General features: G+C 42.1%; 1 protein-coding gene across 12 annotated transcripts in view; it reads right to left on the bottom strand.

The window, feature by feature from the left end:
- caska (calcium/calmodulin-dependent serine protein kinase a) overlaps positions 1–19,708 on the bottom strand; it is a 462,337-nt gene that overhangs the window by 75,073 nt on the left and 367,556 nt on the right. The gene's annotated exons all lie outside the window — the stretch shown is intronic.

Genomic DNA, 19,708 nt, shown 5'->3' with positions numbered 1-19,708 from the left:
TGCTTCAAATTTACTGGTGGCTAAGAAGAACTTGGTAACCTGCCTCAATGACTATCGTTCAGTAGCACTCACATCCATGGTGATAATGTGTTTTGAGAGACTGATGATGAAACATATCAACTCCTGCCTGAAAAACGACTTGGATCCGCTCCAATTTGCCTACCGGCACAACAGGTCCATAACAGATGTCATTTCATTTGCTCTTCAATCAATCCTGGAACATCTGGACAGCTCAAAGATACATACATCAGGATGCTCTTTATCGACTACAGCTTGGCATTCGATATTATCATCCTTGGGCCATCGGACTTCACCATTCATCATAGCTAATCTATCATCTCTCTCAACTCCCTTTTTCTGCCTAATTCTGCTCTTTTGTCATAAGGACCAGATATACAAGTATTTGGATAGATCAGGCACTATTAACTTGGTGTATTGTAGGTCATTTTTAACTAATTTTTTAAAAAGAGATTTTTGAGGAGGTTACCAGGAAAGTTGATGAAGGAAAGGCAATGTCACAAGAGGTATTGCAGACGCTGGAAATCAAGAGCAATACAGACAATGTGCTGGAGGAGCTCAGCAGGTCAGGCAGTATTTACACCATCAACGTTTCAGGCCGGAACCCTTCATCAGGATTGGTGGCGGATGTTTTCTACATGAACTTCAGTAAGGCCTTTCATAAAGTATTGCATGGAAGCAACATTCCCTGTAATTTTTTTTTACAGCTGCACTGACCAACTATTGCTCTGAACAGGAAATTTTTGCATGGCCTAAAATTGTGTGACTTTAAAAGATTATATAAAAGAAAATTCCAGCTATGTTGGATCAAAGGCTAGGTGCGCAGCAGCATTTCAGTGAGTGAACAATGAATGGAATGTTGGTCAAGAAAGTTTAGTTGATTCAAAGTCCAAAGTAAATTTATCATCAAAGTACATATATGTCACCAGGCAACTCTTGAGATTAGTTTTCTTGCAGGCATACTCAATAAATCCAATGACCATAATAGAATCAATGAAAGACTACACCCAATAGGGTGGTCAACCAATGTGTAAAAGACAACAAATAGTGCAAATACAAATGCAAAAAAAAGTGAATAAATAAACAATAAATATTGAGAACATGACATGAAAAGTCCTTGAAAGTGAGTCTATTGGTTTAGGGAACTGTTCAGTGGTGGGGCAAGTGAAGTTATCCCCACCAGTTCAAGAGTCTGATGATTGAGAGGTAAAAACTGTTCTTGAACCTGGTGGTCAGAGTCCTGAGGCTCCTGTACTTTCTTCTTGATCGCAGCAAGAAGAGAGCATGACCTGGGTGGTGGCAGTCCCTGATGACGCAGCTGCTTATCTGTGATAATGCGCCATGTAGATGTGCACAATGGTGGAAAGGACTTTACCTGTGATGGACTGGGCTACATCCACTACTTTTTGTAGGATTTTCCATACTAGGGCATTGGTGTTTCCATACCAGGCTGTGATGCAGCCAGTCAATATACTCTCTACCACACTCCTATCGAAGTTTATCAAAGTTTTGGATACCTTGCCAAATCTCAGCAAACTTCTAAGGAAGTAGAGAGGCTGCCATGGTTTCTTCGCAATTGCATTTACATGCTAAGCCCAGCACAGGTCCTCTGAAATGATAACACTGAGGAATATAAAGTTCCTAGACTCATCTACTATAGAAAACATCCCCTCCACATACATGCTATCTTGGCCTTTCAGTATTTGACAGATTTCAATGAGAAACCCCTCATTCTTTTAAATTCTAGCGAATACAGGCCCAAAGCCTTCAAATGCAGCTCATACATTAACCCTTTCATTCCAGGAATCTTCTTGTGAACTCCTCTGGATCCTCTGCAATGCCAGCACACCTTTCCTTAGATAAGAAACTGCTAAAAAAAAACTGCTCACAATCAAGTGTGGTCTGACCAATTTATAAAGCCACAGCATGACATTCTTTCTAAGACAAGAGGCCCATATCTATTTGCTATACACCCAGTGAGGCTTCACCAGTGCTTTCATATTCTAGCCCTTTTGAAATTAATGCCAAAATCACATTTCTCCTCTTCACTGCAGATTCAAACTGCAAATTAACTTATAGGGAATCCTGCCCAAGGACTCCCAAAGTCCCTTTGTTCCTCAGATTTTTAAATTTTCTCTCCATTTAGAAAATAGTCTGCCGTTTTATTTCTTCTACCTAAGTGCATGACCATATATTTCCAGACACTGTATTCCATCTGCCACTTCTTTGCCTATTCTCCTAATTTAAGTCTTTCCGTAGCCATTTCAGAATCCCGCGATTCTTGAAAGATCATTATTAATGCCTCCACAATCTCTTCAGCCACCTCTTTCAGAAACTTGGGGTGTACACCATCTAGTTCAAGTGGTTTATCTATCTTCAGACCTTTCAGTTTCCCAAGAACCTTCTCCCCCTCCCTATGAGAGGGCCTTTTGACGAATGTGAAGTCAGCATAGAACACATCAATGTGCTGGAGCATGTTGAAGTTCAGAAAGAGGTAGTGTAGAAGATTTTGAAAAACATTAGGATAGACCAGTCTCCTGTCCAAAACAGGATAGACCCCGGTTACTATAGGAAACAAAGGAAGAGATTGCTAGAGCATTCATGATGATATTTACATCCTACCTGCTCTCAGGAGTGGAATGGAGGACCGGATGATGGTAAACGTTATTCCATTATTCAAGAGTAATAAGGAAATTATAGACCAGTGAGTCTTTATCAATGGTTGGCAAGCTATTGAAAAGAATTCTTACGGATAGGAATTATGAGCATTTGGAGAAACATAGTCCTATTAGAGATGACTCAACAGCCTGACTGAGTTTTTTGATGAGGTGACCAACAAATTGAAGACAGTGCAGTGGATGTACTGCATATGGATTCTGGTAAAGCATTTGACAAGGTTCCCCATGGTTAGCACATCCAGAAGGTCATGAGGGATAGATTCACGAAGCCTGGCTGTATGGATTCAGAATTGGCTTACGTCCAGAAGGTAGAGGTTGTAGCAGATAAAGCATATTCTGCCTGGAGGTTGGTAACTAGCGGTGTACCACAGGGATCATTCCTGGGACCCCTGCAATTTGTGACTTTTATAAATGACTTGGATGAGAAAGTGGATGGGTGGGTTAGTAAGTTTGCAGGATAATACTAAAGTTGGAGGTGTCGTGGATAGTTTAAGAGGCTGTTATTGTTTACATTAATAATATGCAGAGCTGGTCTGAAGACAATAGTTCTAGTTTTCCTGTTTAATTACAGGAAAATTCTTCTCAGTTTGACTGACAGGCAGGGGTTTAAGAATTTTCAAACAATTGAATTGAGAGTAAAAGCTGGAAATGAAGGCACAGGAAGAGAATTAGGCCATGCTGCCCATTGATTCTGCTCATCCATTCAATCATGGCTGATTTTATTTAAACCCCATTCTTCTACCTTCTACCTATAATTCTTAACCCGATGTAGCAACCGATGACCCAAATAACCGGAATCCACTGTATTTCCTCCTTTTCCTTGATGAAACCATCAATTTCCTTTGTTAATTATTGTTCCCTTATCTTAACATTCTTGTTTCTTATCCTTACAGGGACATATTCACCTTTAAACAGCTTTCACTTACATGTTGTTTTCCATTCTCAATCTACTTCTGTCAGGTCCTATCTTGGACCACTAAAATTAGTACCTTAACACTACAATCAGAGTTAATACTTATCGAATTATGATCATTGCTCCAAGGTAACCGCCACAATCTGCGTATCTCATCCCCTAAATCAAGGTCAAGTAGACTATCATCCCCAGCAGGAGATTCTATGTACAACTTAAAAACTTATAGGCTGCAATTAATCTTGCTTATTATTGACTGGGAATACCCAACCTGGGGTCCACAGATCCCTTGCTTAATGGTATTGGTCCATGGCAGATAGGTAGTTGGGAACTACCCAGGCAAACCCAGTTAATATTGGACGTTAAAATCCCAAGCTATTACTAACATAAACATGAGATTCTGCAGATGCTGGAGATCCAGAGAACATGCACAAAATGCTGGAGGAACTCAGCAGGTCAGGCAACAGCTATGGAAATGAATAAATCATCAGGACCTGGAGAGGAAGGGGGAAGAAGCCAAAATAAAAAGGTGGGGGGGGGGGGGGGGAGAAGTAGTACAAGCTGGCAAGTGATAGGTGGAGCCAGGGGAGGGGAGATAAAGAGAGAAGCTGGGAAGTGATAGGTGAAGAAAGAAAAAGGCTGAAGGAGGAGTCTGGTAGGGGAGGAGAGTGGACCATGAAAGAAAGGGAAAGAGGTGATGGGCAGGTGAGAAGAGAAGGGGTATCAGGGGGTGGGGGAGAGCCAGAATGGGGAATGGAATAAGAGGGAAGGAGGAGAGTAGAGAAACTATTGGGAGTTAGAGAAATCACATTGGAAGCTACCTAGATGGAATATGAGGTATTGCTCCTTCAACCTGAGAGGCCTCATTGCGGCAGTAGCGGACACTATTTATCAACATCAGAATGGGATGTGGAATTAAAATGGATGGCCACTGTGAAATCCTGCCTGTTATGACAAATGGAACGGAAGTGCTCAACACAATAGTCCCCCACTCTACACTCAGTGGCCACTTTATTAGATGTGTCCTGTATGCTCATGGCCTTCTGATGCTGTAGCCCATCTACTCGTGATGTGTGTCGTGTTGTGTGTTCAGAGACACTCTTCTGCATACCACTGTTGTAACACACAGTTCTTTGAGTACAGTCATCTTCCCGTCAGCTTGAACTAGTCTGGCCATTCTCCTCTGACCTTTCTCATTAACAAGACATTTTTGCCCACAGAATGGTTGCCAACTGGATGTCTTTTGTTTCCCATCCTATACAGTGTATGACCCCAACAGACTTGCTGGTGAAACGTTCCTTATCTGGAAGGATTGTTTGAGAGATGAAGAGGGAGGTGTAGCACTTGTTAATCTTTCAGGGGTAAGTGCTAGGTGGGAGTACATTGGGGAGGGACGAATGGACAAGGGAGTCACAGAGTGCACAACCCCTGTGGAAAATGGAAAGTGGGGCTATGGAAAGATGAATTTAGTGGTAGGATCCTGTTTAAGATGGCAGAAGTTACAGAGAATGATGTGCTGGATGCGGAGACTTGTGGGGTGGGAGATCAGAAAAAGGGGAACTCTATCTGTTATGGTGGCGGGAAGATGGGATGAGGGCAGATATCTGGGAAATGGAGGAGTTGAAGGTGAGGACAGTGGAAGAGAAACCACAATCTTTGAAGGAGGAGGACATTTAAGACATTTTGAAGTTGAAAGCCTCATCCTGAGAACAGATGTGGAGAAATCAGAGAAACTGAGAAAAGGGACTTTAAAAGTGATGGGGGTGGGGGGGGGGGGGTGTGGGGGAGGTGGAAGAGATCTAGTCAAGAAAGCTGAGAGAATCAGGTTAAAATATGTCAGCAGACAGTCTGTCTCCAAACTGAAACACTGTCACTTTCAGTTCCCTGGCCCTGATCACCTAACTTTTACTCTGGACGTCCAGTCCATATACATTTCTAGCCCCATGAGGAGGGCCAAAAAGCTCTCTGCTTCTTTACAGACAACAAACCAAATCAATTCCGCTCCCCCACCACCCTCTTCTTTCTGAGGGAACTGGTTCTCACACTCAACAATCTCTCTTTGGGCTCCTCCCACTTTCTCCAAACCTAAAATGTCATCATGAACACTCGCATGATCCCAGCTATGCTGCTTTTTCTCCGGCTACATGAAACAATTCATATTCCAAGCATACTCTAGTAATGCTCCCAAACTCTTTCTGCAAGATTTCTTAAATCAGTAATCTTTGTATACATTATGCTGTTCGCTTATAGTCCCATGCATGACTTACTGTGTAGAGGTAAGGGGAAATACATACAAAATAAATACAAATTCAATTTTTCTACTCCAAAAGAAAGTTATATGAATTGTAAATAAGACAAGTTATTATGAGCCAACCATTCCACTATTTATTCAACTAAATACTTTAAAATTCAGAGATTTTGAAGATTTTAAAATAATACAAATTATGTATAAAGTAAAAAATGGACAGCTACCACAAAGTATCCAAAGGTTGTTTAAAATGAGAGAAAGTCAACATGATTTGAGAGGAACACGTATATTTCAGAAACAAAGGATAAGGACAAATGTAAAAAATCATTGTATTTCAGTCAGAGTGGTGAATCTATGGAACAGTTCTAGTAAGAATTTAAAAACATGCACTACACTTAACAAGTTTAAAAATTATTTAATGAGCAAATTTGTAAGGAGATAGCAGATATTTGTAGTAAGCACAAGGTTGTGATTGTGGGAGATTTTAATTTTCCACACATAGACTGGGAAGCCCATTCTGTAAAAGGGCTGGATGGTTTGGAGTTAGTAAAATGTGTGCAGGATAGTTTTTTGTAACAATACATAGAGGTACCGACTAGAGACGGGACAGTGTTGGATCTCCTGTTAGGGAATGAGATAGGTCAGGTGATGGACGTATGTGTTGGGGAGCACTTCGGGTCTAGTGATCACAATACCATTAGTTTCAATATAATTATGAAGAAGGATAGGACTGGACCCAGGGTTGAGATTTTTGATTGGAGAAAGGCTAACTTTGAGGAGATGTGAAAGGACTTAGAAGGAGTGGATTGGGACAATTTGTTTTATGGGAAGGATGTAATAGAAAAATGGAGGTCATTTAAAGGTGAAATTTTGAGGGTACAGAATCTTTATGTTCCTGTTAGGTTGAAAGGAAAGGTTAAAAGTTTGAGAATGCCATGGTTTTCAAGGGATATTGGAAACTTGGTTTGGAAAAAGAGGGAGATCTACAATAAATATAGGCAGCATGGAGTAAATGAGGTGCTCGAGGAATATAAAGAATGTAAAAAGAATCTTAAGAAAGAAATTAGAAAAGCTAAGATACGAGGTTGCTTTGGCAAGTAAGGTGAAAATAAATCCGAAGGGTTTCTACAATTACATTAATAGCAAAAGGATAGTGAGGGATAAAATTGGTCCCTTAGAGAATCAGAGTGGACAGCTATGTGTGGAGCCGAAAGAGATGGGGGAGATTTTGAACAATTGCTTTTCTTCAGTATTCACTAAAGAGAAGGATATTGAATTGTGTAAAATAAGGGAAACAAGTAGGGAAGTTATGGAAACTATGACGATTGGATAAATCTCCGGGTCCTGACAGAATATTCCCTAGGACCTTGAGGGAAGTTGGTGTAGAAATAGCAGGGGCTTTGACAGAAATATTTCAAATGTCATTATAAACGGGGATGGTGCTGGAAGATTGGCGTATTGCTCATGTGGTTCCATTGTTTAAAAAGGGTTCTAAGAGTAAACCTAGCAATTATAGGCCTGTCATTTTGACGTCAGTGGTGGGTAAATTAATGGAAAGTATTCTTAGAGATGGTATATATAATTATCTGGATAGACAGGGTCTCATTAGGAACAGTCAGCATGGATTTGTGCGTGGAAGGTCATGTTTGACAAATCTTATTGAATTTTTTGAAGCGGTAATGAGGAAAGTTGACGAGGGTAAGGCAGTGGATGTTGTCTATATGGACTTCAGTAAGGCCTTTGACAAGGTTCCGCACGGAAGGTTAGTTAGGAAGGTTCAATCATTAGATATTAATATTGAAGTAGTAAAATGGATTCAACAGTGGCTAGATGGGAGATGCCAGAGAGTAATGGTGGATAACTGTTTGTCAGGTTGGAGGCTGGTGACTAGCGGTGTGCCTCAGGGATCAGTATTGGGTCCAATGTTGTTTGTCATATACATTAATGATCTGGATGATGGGGTGGTAAATTGGATTAGTAAGTATGTAGATGATACTAAGGTAGGAGGTGTTGTGGATAATGAAGTAGGTTTTCAAAGCTTGCAGAGAGATTTAGGCCAGTTAGAAGAGTGGGCTGAACAATGGCAGATGGAGTTTAATGCTGATAAATGTGAGGTGCTACACTTTGGTAGGAATAATCCAAATAGGACATACATCATAAATGGTAGGGCGTTGAAGAATGCAGTAGAACAGAGTGATCTCGGAATAATGGCGCATAGTTCCCTGAAGGTGGAATCTCATGTGGATAGGGTGGTGAAGAAAGCTTTTGGTATGCTGGCCTTTATAAATCAGAGCATTGAGTATAGGAGTTGGGATGTAATGTTAAAATTGTACAAGGCATTGGTAAGGCCGAATTTGGAGTATTGTGTACAGTTCTGGTCACCGAATTATAGGAAAGATATCAACAAAATAGAGAGGACAGAGAAGATTTACCAGAATGTTACCTGGGTTTCAGCACCTAAGTTACAGGGAAAGGCTGAACAAGTTAGGTCTTTGTTCTTTGGAGCGTAGAAGGTTGAGGGGGGACTTGATAGAGGTATTTAAAATAATGAGGGGGATAGATTGAGTTGATGTGGATAGGCTTTTTCCATTGAGAGTAGGGGAGATTCAAACAAGAGGACATGATTTGAGAGTCAGGGGGCAAAAGTTTAAGGGTAGCACGAGGGGGAATTTCTTTACTCAGAGACTGGTAGCTGTGTGGAATGAGCTTCCAGTAGAAGTGGTAGAGGCAGGTTTGGTATTGTCATTTAAAGTAAAATTGGATAGGTATATGGACAGGAAAGGAATGGAGGGTTATGGGCTGAGTGCGGGCCACTGGGACTAGGTGAGAGCAAGCATCAGCATGGACTAGAAGGGCCGAGATGGCCTGTTTCTGTGCTGTAATTGTTATATGGTTACAAATATAAAATACATGATTTAAAATGAATGGGAGTAATGTAAATAAATGACATTTGGAATTGGATTTTGTTGTTGATGTGATGATTGATGCCAAATATGTTGCTGTATAAGTAAGAGGGGTAGGCATAATAAGCTGTAGCTTCAGCCTACACCCTTTTGGTCTGTTTTAAAGAATATCTATGTTTTTATGTTGCAATTTTGTCCTATGAAACCATTGTTGTAAATGATGCTTTTTGTTATGTTTGTACTGACGGAAATAAATTAATTTCATTCATTTATTCAGTACATCGGTGAACATATGCACTGCTTCCTACCCTTACTGAGCTCATCAGTTTCAACAACTTTGCCACCAACTTCCACAATGTCCTCAAATTTATAGAAAGAGGGACAAGTGCTACATCTGCCTCTTCATCTCCTTCATGAAAACCATTCAAGGCCCCAAACATTACTTCCAGGTAAGGCAACACTTCATTTGCAAGTCTGTCGGGGTCATCAACTATATCTGGTGCTCCTTGTGTGGCCTCCTCTACAATGGGGAAACCCAACGTAGATTGAGGGACTGCTTTATAAAGTATCTTTGCTCCATCTACAACAACAGGCAGGATTTTGTGGTGGCCACCCATCTCACTCCCATTTTGACATGTCTATCGATGGCCTCATTGTGGCAGTAGAGGAGGCCACTCTCAGGTTGAAGGAGTAACACCTCATATTCCATCTCAGTAGCCTCCAATAAGACAGCATGAACACTGATTTGTCTAACTTCTGGTAATTTCTACTGCCTCTTCTTTCTCCCTTTTTCCATTCCCCATCCTGGCTCCCCTCTTATCTCTTCTTTTTTCCTCACCTGTTCATCACCTCCCTCTGGTACCCTTCCTTTCGTGGTCCATTGTCCTCTGTGAGATTCCTCCTTCTTCAGCCTTTAATACCTCCCAGCTTCTCACCTCATCTCCCCTCCCATCCACCTTGTTCCACCTATCATCTGCCAGCTTGTACTTCATCCCCTCCTCCCACCTTCCCACTTCAGATTCTTCCCCCTTCCTTTCCAGTCCTGATAAAGGGTCTTGGCCTGAAACGCCAACTGTTTATTCCTCTCTAGAGTTGCTGCATGACCTGCTGAGTTCCTCCAGCATTTTGTGTTGCTCCCCCAACTATTACTACTGTTTTTACATCCTACCTTGATTTGTTCTTCTAATTATTCTTTTAATTACCATTTACTACTGGGAGACCTCCACTGTAATGTCAAAGTGATTGCTCCTTTCTTATTTTTAAGATGAATCCATCCAGCATCATTGACTGCTTTTCCCCCAGGATATATTGCCTGATAATTTGCTCATCTCCCTTTTGTAAACCACCTCCCCGTCACATGTGAATCTTCTATCTCCTGAACAAGGGTTCCCAAACTTTTTTATGCCATGGACCAATACCATTAAGCAAGAGGTCCATGAACCCAGGTTGGGAACCCCTGCCCTAGAATATTGTGCTGTCAGTCTTGTACCCTCCATCTAGCTCATTTCCATGACTGCAACAATATCATAATTGCTTGCGTTAATCCATATTCTCGGTTCATTCATTTGACCTGTGAGGTCTCTTGCATTGAAATAAACAGTTAAGACTACCAGCCCTCTTAATCTTCCCTCATCTGTTTCTGTGTGCTCTGCTCAATGGATTTTCTATTAACTCCTACCTGCTCTACTGTTGCTCTGGGCCTACGCCCACCTCACTATTTGCCCCCTGCTTGAGTAGCCTGAGGAAACTTCATTATATAGTTCCCCTTCCAGTTCAAATGCAACCCCCCCTTCTTGTGCAGATCACTCTTGCCCCAGAAGAGACCTCAAATATCTTAAGTGCTCTCCTTGCACCAGCTCCTTAGCCAAGCATTCACTTCTATATTCCTATTTCTAAACTGTGTGTGGCCTAGGGAAGACCATGAGATTACAAATGTAGAAGTCCCATCTTTGTACTTTCTATTTTCCTCCCTTAATTCCCTTCACTAGATTATATCTCTCTTCTTTCCTAGGTGGTTACTGCCAACCTGGACTACAGTCTCCAGTGACTCACCCTACCCTTTCAGAATGTTCCGTGCTGTTCTAAGATATCTCTAACCTTGGAACTAAGGGGTCAACACACAATCCCAGTCATACTTGCATACTTATCCTCATGACAATGAAGCACCTGTCACTGCTGCTTGTCCAGACTTTGTCTTTCTCCATTGTACAACTGAGTCAATCACAGTGCAACTGATTTGGCTGCTGCTGCTTTGTTAGGAGACCAAACCCCAAATATATCCAAAGTGGTATATTAATTGGAGAGGAGAACAGCTACAAAGTACTTCTATACTGACTGACTGTCCCACCTGGTGGTCACCTATCTATGATCTGGCTAAATATATAGTGTGCTCACTTCCCTGACGCTCCAATTTATGACACTTTCTGCCATGTTTATGTTCCGGAGCATGTCTAATAGCCACTCTAACCAATCCATAGACTTTCAGAGGACCTACAGCTGAATACACTTCCTGCAAACATAGTCATCAGGTGGCGGCGCGATGCAGCTTGCAGCGGCCACTCCGTAACTGATTATCTGTTATTTGTGAAGTGGGGTGCCATGCGCAATCATGATCGATTGAAAACGGACGTGGAAGCACGGAGAAACATTGGGTAATTCCAGGAAGACCTTCTTCGTTGCTGCTGCTGCTGTGAGGTCCGGGACTCTGCTGGGAAGAACAGGCCCCCAGTCCTCGGGGTCGCGTTGCCAATGGCCATTGGTGGGGCCGTCTTAATATGCTCGGCAGAGGATGGTGCTCGGAGAAGCTGTGCCGGAGGGGATGGTCGTTGGCTCGGAGGTTCGACGGATTCGGAGTCTTTTCGACGGACTCAGGTCGCTTTTGGTGTGTGCTGCGTCTGCGAGGCTGAGTCGGGCGGCGCCTTGGAAGTCCATAGCAAGGGTACTCCCTTCTGCCACCAGTGTGGGATGGCGAGTCTGTCGGGACCCTGGGGACTTGTGGAAACCGTGGTGATTTCTTTTGAACTTACAGTCCTTCCACATCTTGGACTATTTTTACTGTGCCCATAGTCTGTTTTTTTATCAATTATGCTATTGTTTGCACTGTTGTAACTATATGTTGTAATTATGTGGTTTTGTGCAGGTCTTGTAGCTTTAGTTTTTGTTTTTGTCTGGTGGATTTGGAGCTCCTTTCCAGGGAACGCGCTAGACGGTAGCGTGATATTAATATGCAGCAGCCTCTCCGGACTCTGGATTGGGGATTGCCAAATGTTACGTGGATTTTCTGGTGTAGTCTGTTTTGTCATATGCTTTTGTGATATTATTTTGGGGGAATGTTGTCTCATTTTTTAACTGCATTGCATTTGTGGTTTCTAAATGACAATAAACTGAATCTGAATCAGGGACACCAACTACTCCCTGACGTTTCAGAAGAGGAGCAAAGCACGCCTCTGACTGATTGTCTTTACTTTCCATCTTGTAACTATTGGGTTAAAAGAAGAGATTTGACTTTGCCTTCCTTTATCACATTTGGTGTTCAGCCTCTTTGCTGAACTTTGACCTTAACCAGAATACTTCAACCTCAGGAAATCCTGCTCTCTAAAGGAAAGCTCATGCTATAATTTGCCCCTTTTGAAAGCTGCTGCACTTCCTCGCCAGGGCTGCCGATACTGATAATAATCTCAACCTGTTAAAATCATTACTGCATCTCCTCTTTGCCAGCTTGAAGAGTATTAGACTACTGACTCCTTGCCTGGGTAAGTTTAGCAGTTGTGTTCTAACAGATATTAATGGCAAGAATTTATCAGCTACTTCAAAATGCGATTTAAAAAAAGACTTACAGTTGCAAGAAAATTTTGTGAACCCTTTGAAATTGCCTGGTTTTCTGCATTAGTTACTCATAAAATAGAGTAACAAACCTCTACCTCTACTAATAACACACCAACAATTGTACTTGATACAATTTTGAAGTCATGGTTTTCCCTCAACAATTGCAACCTGTCCAGGCCCTGAGGTAGCAAACCAGCCCTAAGCCATGCAATACACACAGAATGCTGGAGGAACTCAGCAAGCCAGACAGCATCTATGGAAAAAAATTACAGTCAACATTTTGGGCCGAGACCCTTCGGCAGCCCGAAACCATGATGCTTCTTTCACCATGCTTCACGGTTGGGACGAGGTTTTAGTATTGGTGTGCAGTGCCCTTTTTCCTCCAAACACAGTGGTGTGCATTTCTGCCAAAAAGTTCAACTTCTGTCTCATCTGTCACAGAACATAGTCCCAGAAGCATTCTGGAACATCCATGTTGTCTTCTGCAAACTTGAGACTGCAGCAATGTTTTTTCTTTGGAGAGCAGTGGTTTCCTCTATGAAGTCCTTCCATGAACACCATTCTAAGTTCAATGTTTTTCTTATAGTGGGCACATGAACAGAGACTTTAGCAAGTTCTAGAGATTTTTGCAGGTGTTTTGCTGTACTCTTGGGTTTTTTGTTGCCTCCTTCAGGATGTGCTGGAGCTTTTGGAAAGCATCAAGTTGGATAGGTCACCGGGACTGGATGAAATGTACCCCAGGCTACTGTGGGAGGCGCGGGAGGAGAATGCTGAGCCTCTGGCGATGATCCTTGTATCATCAATGGGGACGGGAGAGGTTCTGGAGGATTGCGGATATTATTCCTTTATTCAAGAAAGGGAGTAGAGATAGCCCAGAAAACTATAAACCAGTGAGTCTTACCTCAATGGTTGGTAAGTTGATGGAGAAGATCCTGAGAGACAGGATATATGAACATTTGGAGAGGTATAATTTGATTAGGAATAGTCAGCATGGCTTTGTCAAGGGCAGGTCCTGCCTTAGGAGCCTGGTTGAATTTTTTGAGGATGTGACTAAACACATTGATGGATGAGGAGTAGTAGATGTAGTGTATATGGATTTCAGCAAGGCATTTGATAAGGTACCCCATGCAAGGCTTATTGAGAAAGAAAGGAGTCATGGGATCCAAGGGGACATTGCTTTGTGGATCCAGAACTGGCTTGCCCACAGAAGGCAAAGAGTGGTTGTAGACGGGTCATATTCTGCATGGAGGTCAGTGTCCAGTGGTCTGCTCAGAGATCTGTTCTGGGACCCTTACTTTTCATGATTTTTATAAATGACCTGGATGAGGAAGTGGAGGGATGGGTTATAAGTTTCCTGATGACACTAAGGTTGGAGGTGTTGTGGATAGTGTGGTGGGCTGTCAGACAGAGGTTACAGTGGGACATTAATAGGATGCAAAACTGGCTGAGAAGTGGCAGATGGAGTTCAACCCAGATAAGTGTGAGGTGGTTCATTTTGGTAGGTTAAATATGATGACAGAAAATAGTTATAATGGTAAGGCTCTTGGCAGTGTGGAGGATCAGAGGGATCTTGGGGTCCAAGTCCATAGGACAATCAAGGCTGCTGTGTAAGTTAACTCTGTGGTTAAGAAGGTGTACGATGCATTGGCCTTCATCAATCGTGGGTTTGAGTTTAGGAGCCGAGAGGTAACGTTGCAGCTATATAGGACCCTGGTCAGACCCCACTTGGAGAACTGTGCTCAGTTCTGGTCACCTCACTACAGGAAGGATGTGGAAGCAATAGAAAGGATGCAGAGGAGATTTACAAGGATGTTGCCTGGATTGGGGAGCATGCCTTATGAGAATAGGTTGAGTGAACTTGGCCTTTTCTCCTTGGAGCAATGGAGGATGAGAGGTGACCTGATAGAGGTGTACAAGATGATGAGAGGCATTGATCGTGTGGATAGTCAGAGGTTTTTTCCTAGGGCTGAAATGTTTGCCACAAGACGACAAAGGTTTAAGGTGCTGGGGAGTAGGTACAGAGGAGATGTCAGGGGTAAGTTTTTTACTCAGAGAGTGGGGAGTGCGTGGAATGGGCTGCCAGCAATAGTGGTGGAGGTGGAATAGATAGGGTCTTTTAAGAGACTTTTGGATAGGTACATGGAGCTTAGTAAAATAGAGGGCTATAGGTAAGCCTAGTAATTTCTAAGGTTCGGCACAACTTTGTGGGCCGAAGGGCCTATATTGTGCTGTAGGTTTTCTATGTTTCTATGTTATTTTGGCATAACTAGCGAAATATTCTGGTATTTAATGGATAAGCTTTAATTTTGTTCATAGCAGATAATACAAGAGTCATGCTTGAAAAAAGTCGGTGGCTGAGGTGTTTAGCTGTGAGATGTTGATGATGAATTACACAACGAATTGCAAACAGACTTGGAATTTCTTTTTTCATAAATGCCACTAAACCAGCACGCTGACCTGTCATATGAGGTGCTCCATCTGCTGCACAAGAAATGACGCTCCTAATCTTTTATCCTCAATATACACTTTGAGCTTGTCATAGATTGATTCTACGTTGATATTTGTTTTTAATGTTTTGCAAAAGAGAATGTCTTAATAAACTTTTCCATATTTGAGAAACCATACATATGCCATTAGCAATGCCCCATTGTCTCACACAGTTGACTCATACAGTTGTATCCCAAATTCTGTTTTCTGTAGCTCTGTGCGAAGTTGATATTCAATGCCTTCACTCATTTTGTTAATATGACAAATTACAGAGTTATTACTTAGTGGAATTGATTTTAAGATACTGGATCCATTTTGTGAACAATGGTTAGCACTTCTTATACAGCAGGCATTATTTCACTAATTGTATGAGATTTCCCACACTATGCTATCATTTTGGAAATGTTATAAAAAGCAATGAGACCACTACCAAGATAATTTTTAGCTTTCCTGGATTCACTATCTTCAGACTCATATAGATCGCGCCATATGTATTTATCCATCATCAATGGGGCTAAGTTAAAATAAAAATTAACACAAACTGGGAAGGCCTATTGGATGTTGAGGATGGCAGCAACTTGACACGGATGGAACAATGGTAGCAGCACGCAAGGGAACAGGTGAAGATGAAGACGACCACAACAGTGAAAATTACATTGAATAGGATTTCGACTGGAATCTGAACATTAGTCGGGATAGAGCTGATGCTCGGCAAGCTAACTTTATACTATTCCAGTTCACACAAATGACCAATCACAAAAGATCTCAATCTCCAAAGATGGTTCTTGATCGCACATATGAAACTGAGGTTTCTTTGAACACAAGTGGAATCCTCAAGTTGGCAGATTCACTGATTGGCTCTATTTCACTGCCTGTAGAGCTATGGGTCTTCCTGTGTTCCGGTGCCTCATCCTTTTTTTTTGGAAGTGCCGGCTCTACTAATAGTTAGTCAGGTCTTGTGCCTCAATTAGGGTGCCACTTACCACATCCCTCCCCCACCTCCGTATAATAAACGCTCCCCCCCCCTGACGACTTCTATTTCCCCTAATGCCCCCTTCGGACATGTAATCGTCCCTGTTGGGAATCACTGACATATACTGCTCTTGCAGGGCGGGACCCATTTGAAAACTGCAAGGCTTGTCTGGAGTGAGTCAGTTAAGTAGTGAGTGACAGAGCAACATTTTGCAGGGTAGAAAGCTTTTGAAAACTTCAAATCTCATTGTGAGTTAGTCTGATTTGAGCCAAAGGAAAAAAAGGTGTAAGCAGAATGGCTATTGTTGGGGTTGGCCAGTGTTAGAGTGGTCAGGCCTTGACTCAGCTGGCTTGGGCAAGCACAGGCAGAGGTTCTAAGTAAGTTTCTATTAAGTTTTTTTCCTGTTAGTACATAGCTGATGCACTGAGAATAGGTCCAGAGTTAGTGGTATGTTTCTTGTGTGAGATGTGGGAACTTTAGGAGACTCTAGTCTCCATAATAACCACATCTGCACAAATGCAGCTCCTTAGAACCATGTTAAGGAACTGGAGCTACAGGGAAGTAGCCACTCCCAAGTTGCAGGAGGCAGGTACCTGGATGACTGCTAGGAGAGAAAAATTGAATAGGTAGTGAGTGCAGAGTACCCTGTAGCTGTTTCCCTCAATAATAAGTTTATTGCATTGGATACTGTTGGGGGAGGTGGGGGGTGACCTACCAGGGAGAAGGCACAGCGAGCAGGTCTCTGACACTGAGTCTGGTCTGTGGCTCACAAGGGAAGGTGTGGAGGGAGTTGGGAGGAGTGCAGTAGTGATAGGGGATTCCATAGATAGAGCAGTAGACAGGGGATTCTGAGGACGTGATAAAGACACCCAGATAGTATTTTGCCTCCCACGTGGCAAGATCAGGGATCTCTCAGATCGAGTCTGCAGCATTCTAAAGGGAGAGGATTAACAGTCAGAAGTCGTGGTACATATCGGTACTAATGACATAGGTAGGAAATTGGAGGAGGTCCTTAAAAGTGAAAAAAGGGAGCTATGTAGAAAACTGAAAAGCCCGACCTCCAGGGTAGGAATCTCTGGATTAATACTTGTGCCATGTTCCCATGAAGGTAAGAATAGAATGATTTGGCAGATGAATGTGTACTGGGGAATTGGTACAGGGGGCGGCATTACAAATTTCTGGATCATGGGGATCTCTTCTGGGGAAGATATGATCTGAACAAAAAAGGGTTACACCTGAACCTGAAGGGTCCAACATCCTTACAGGCAGGTTTGCCAGAGCTGTTGGGGAGGGTTTAAACTAATTTGGCAGGGGGATGGGAACCAGAATGACAGGGCTAAGGTTGGGGCAGTTGGTATACAAACAGATGCAGTGAGGAAGAAAGGGCAGATAATAGGGCAAAATTGCAGTCAGTGGGATGGGCTGAAGTGTAACATGGGGGCAAAATCAAAAAGAGTGATGAATACAGGATTGCAATTGTTATATTTGAATGCACGGAGTATATAGATAAATGTAGTTAATCTTGTTGTGCAATTTCAGATTCGCAGGTATGATGTTGTGAACATGACTGAGACGTAACTGAAAGAAGATCATAGTTGGGAGCTTAGTATCCAAGGATACACCTTGTATTGAAAGGACAGGTAGGTAGGAAGATGGGGTGATGTGGCTCTCTTGGTCAAAAAAAAAATTAAATCAATTCCTTAGCAAGAGGTGGTATAGGATTGGAAGATACAGAATCCTTGTGGATAGAGTTAAGAAACTGTAAGGGTAATAAGACCCTGATGGAAGTTCTCTACAGGCTTCCAAATGGTAGCCAGGATGTGAGATACAAATTCCAATGGGAGATAGAAAAAGCATTTAAAAGGACAATGTTATGATAGTCATGGGGGGATTTCAATATGCAGGTAGATTGAGAAAATCAAGTTGCTGCTGGATCTCCAGATAGCATATCTACAAGATGGCTTTTTAGAATAGCTTGTGGTTGAGCAGATTAGGTGAAAGACAATTCTGGATTGGGTGTCATGTAATGAACCAAATTTGATTAGGGAGCTATAATTTTCTTTCTTCTGCTTAAAGGAAGACTTAGGAAGCAGTGAAAAAATATGACAGAAGTCACCCTGCAATTTGAGAAGGACAGCATAAGGTGAGATGTATCAGTATTACTGTAGAATAAAAGGGAATCAGAGAGACATGAGAGAGGAGCTAGCTAAAATTGACTGGAATGGGACATTAGCAGAACAATGGGTGGAGTTTCTGGGGGCAATTCGGAAGGTGCAGGTTAAATAAACCCCAAACATGAAGTATCCTAAAGAGAGGAAGAGGCAATAAAGCAAAGGAGGTGGCATACAATATAGTAAAAATTAGTGGGAAGTTAGAGGATTGGGAAACTTTTAAAAACCAAAAGAAGGCAACTAAAAAAAAGCCATAAGGAGAGAAAAGTGGAAATATGAAGAGAAGAGAGCCAATAATATAAAACAAGATATTAGAAGTTTTTTTCAAATATATAAAGAGTAAAGGAGAGGTGAGAGTGGGTATTGGACCACTAGAGAGGTAATAATAGGGAACAAAGAAATGGCAGTGGAACTTAAGTAGCTTGTGTCAGTCTTCATTGTGGAAGACATTAGCAGTATGACAGAAATTCAGGAGTGTTGTTGCTACTACTTGGGAGAAGGTGCTTGGGAAGATGAAAGGTCTGAAGGTAGATAAATCACCTGGACCAGACAGATTACACTCTAGGGTTCTGAAAGATGTAGCTGAAGAGAATGTGGAGGCACTAGTAATGATCTTTCAAAGATCACGAGTTTCCATAATAGTTCCAGAGGACTTGAAAATTGCAACTATGAATCCATTCTTTAAGGGAGGAAAGCAGAAGAAAAGAAATTATAGGCCAATTAGCCTGGCTTCAGTGATTGGGAAGATGTTGGAGTCTATTATTAAGGATGAGGTTTCAGGGTACTTGGAGGCACATTATACAGCAGGCCAAAGTTAGCATGGCTTCCCTGAGGGTAAAATTTTTCTGAAAAATCTGTTGGAATTCTTTGAGGAAATAACTGGCAAGATAGACAGAGAAGGGTCAGTAGATGTTGCTTACATGGATTTTCAGAAGACCTTTGACAAGGTGCTGAATATGAGGCTGCACAAAAGACTCCATAGTATGACAGGAAAAATACTAGCATGGATCGAAGCTTGGCTGATTGGCAGGAGGCAAAGAGTGGCAATAAATGGTTGGCTGCCGATGACTGGTGGTGTTCTGCAGGGTCAGTATTGGGACTGCTTCTTTAGACATTATAATTCAATGATTTGGATGACAGAATTGATGGTTTTATGGCCAGGTTTGTGAACAACATGAAAGTTGGTGGAGGGGCAAGTAGTGTTGAGGAAGCAGGGAGTCTGCATAAGGACTCAGACTGGGAGAATGGGCAAAGAAGTGGGAGGTGGAATGTACTGTAGTATAGGGAAGTGTACATTCATGTACTTTGGTAGAAGGAATAAAGGCAAAGACTATTTTCTAATTGGGGAGAAAATTCAAAAATCAGTGGTGCAAAGGTACTTAAGAATTCTAATGCAGGATTAACTTGCAGGTTGAGTCGGTGGTAAGAAAGGTAAATGCAATGTTCGCATTCATTTCATGAGGACTAGCATAGAAGAGCAAGATTGCAATGCTGA

Source organism: Hemitrygon akajei, chromosome 5, assembly GCF_048418815.1.
Source record: "Hemitrygon akajei chromosome 5, sHemAka1.3, whole genome shotgun sequence".
In the NCBI taxonomy this organism is placed as follows: Eukaryota; Metazoa; Chordata; class Chondrichthyes; order Myliobatiformes; family Dasyatidae; genus Hemitrygon; species Hemitrygon akajei.
Note: the sequence above shows the minus strand (reverse complement) of the source record. Positions and strands in the feature narration are given on the sequence as shown.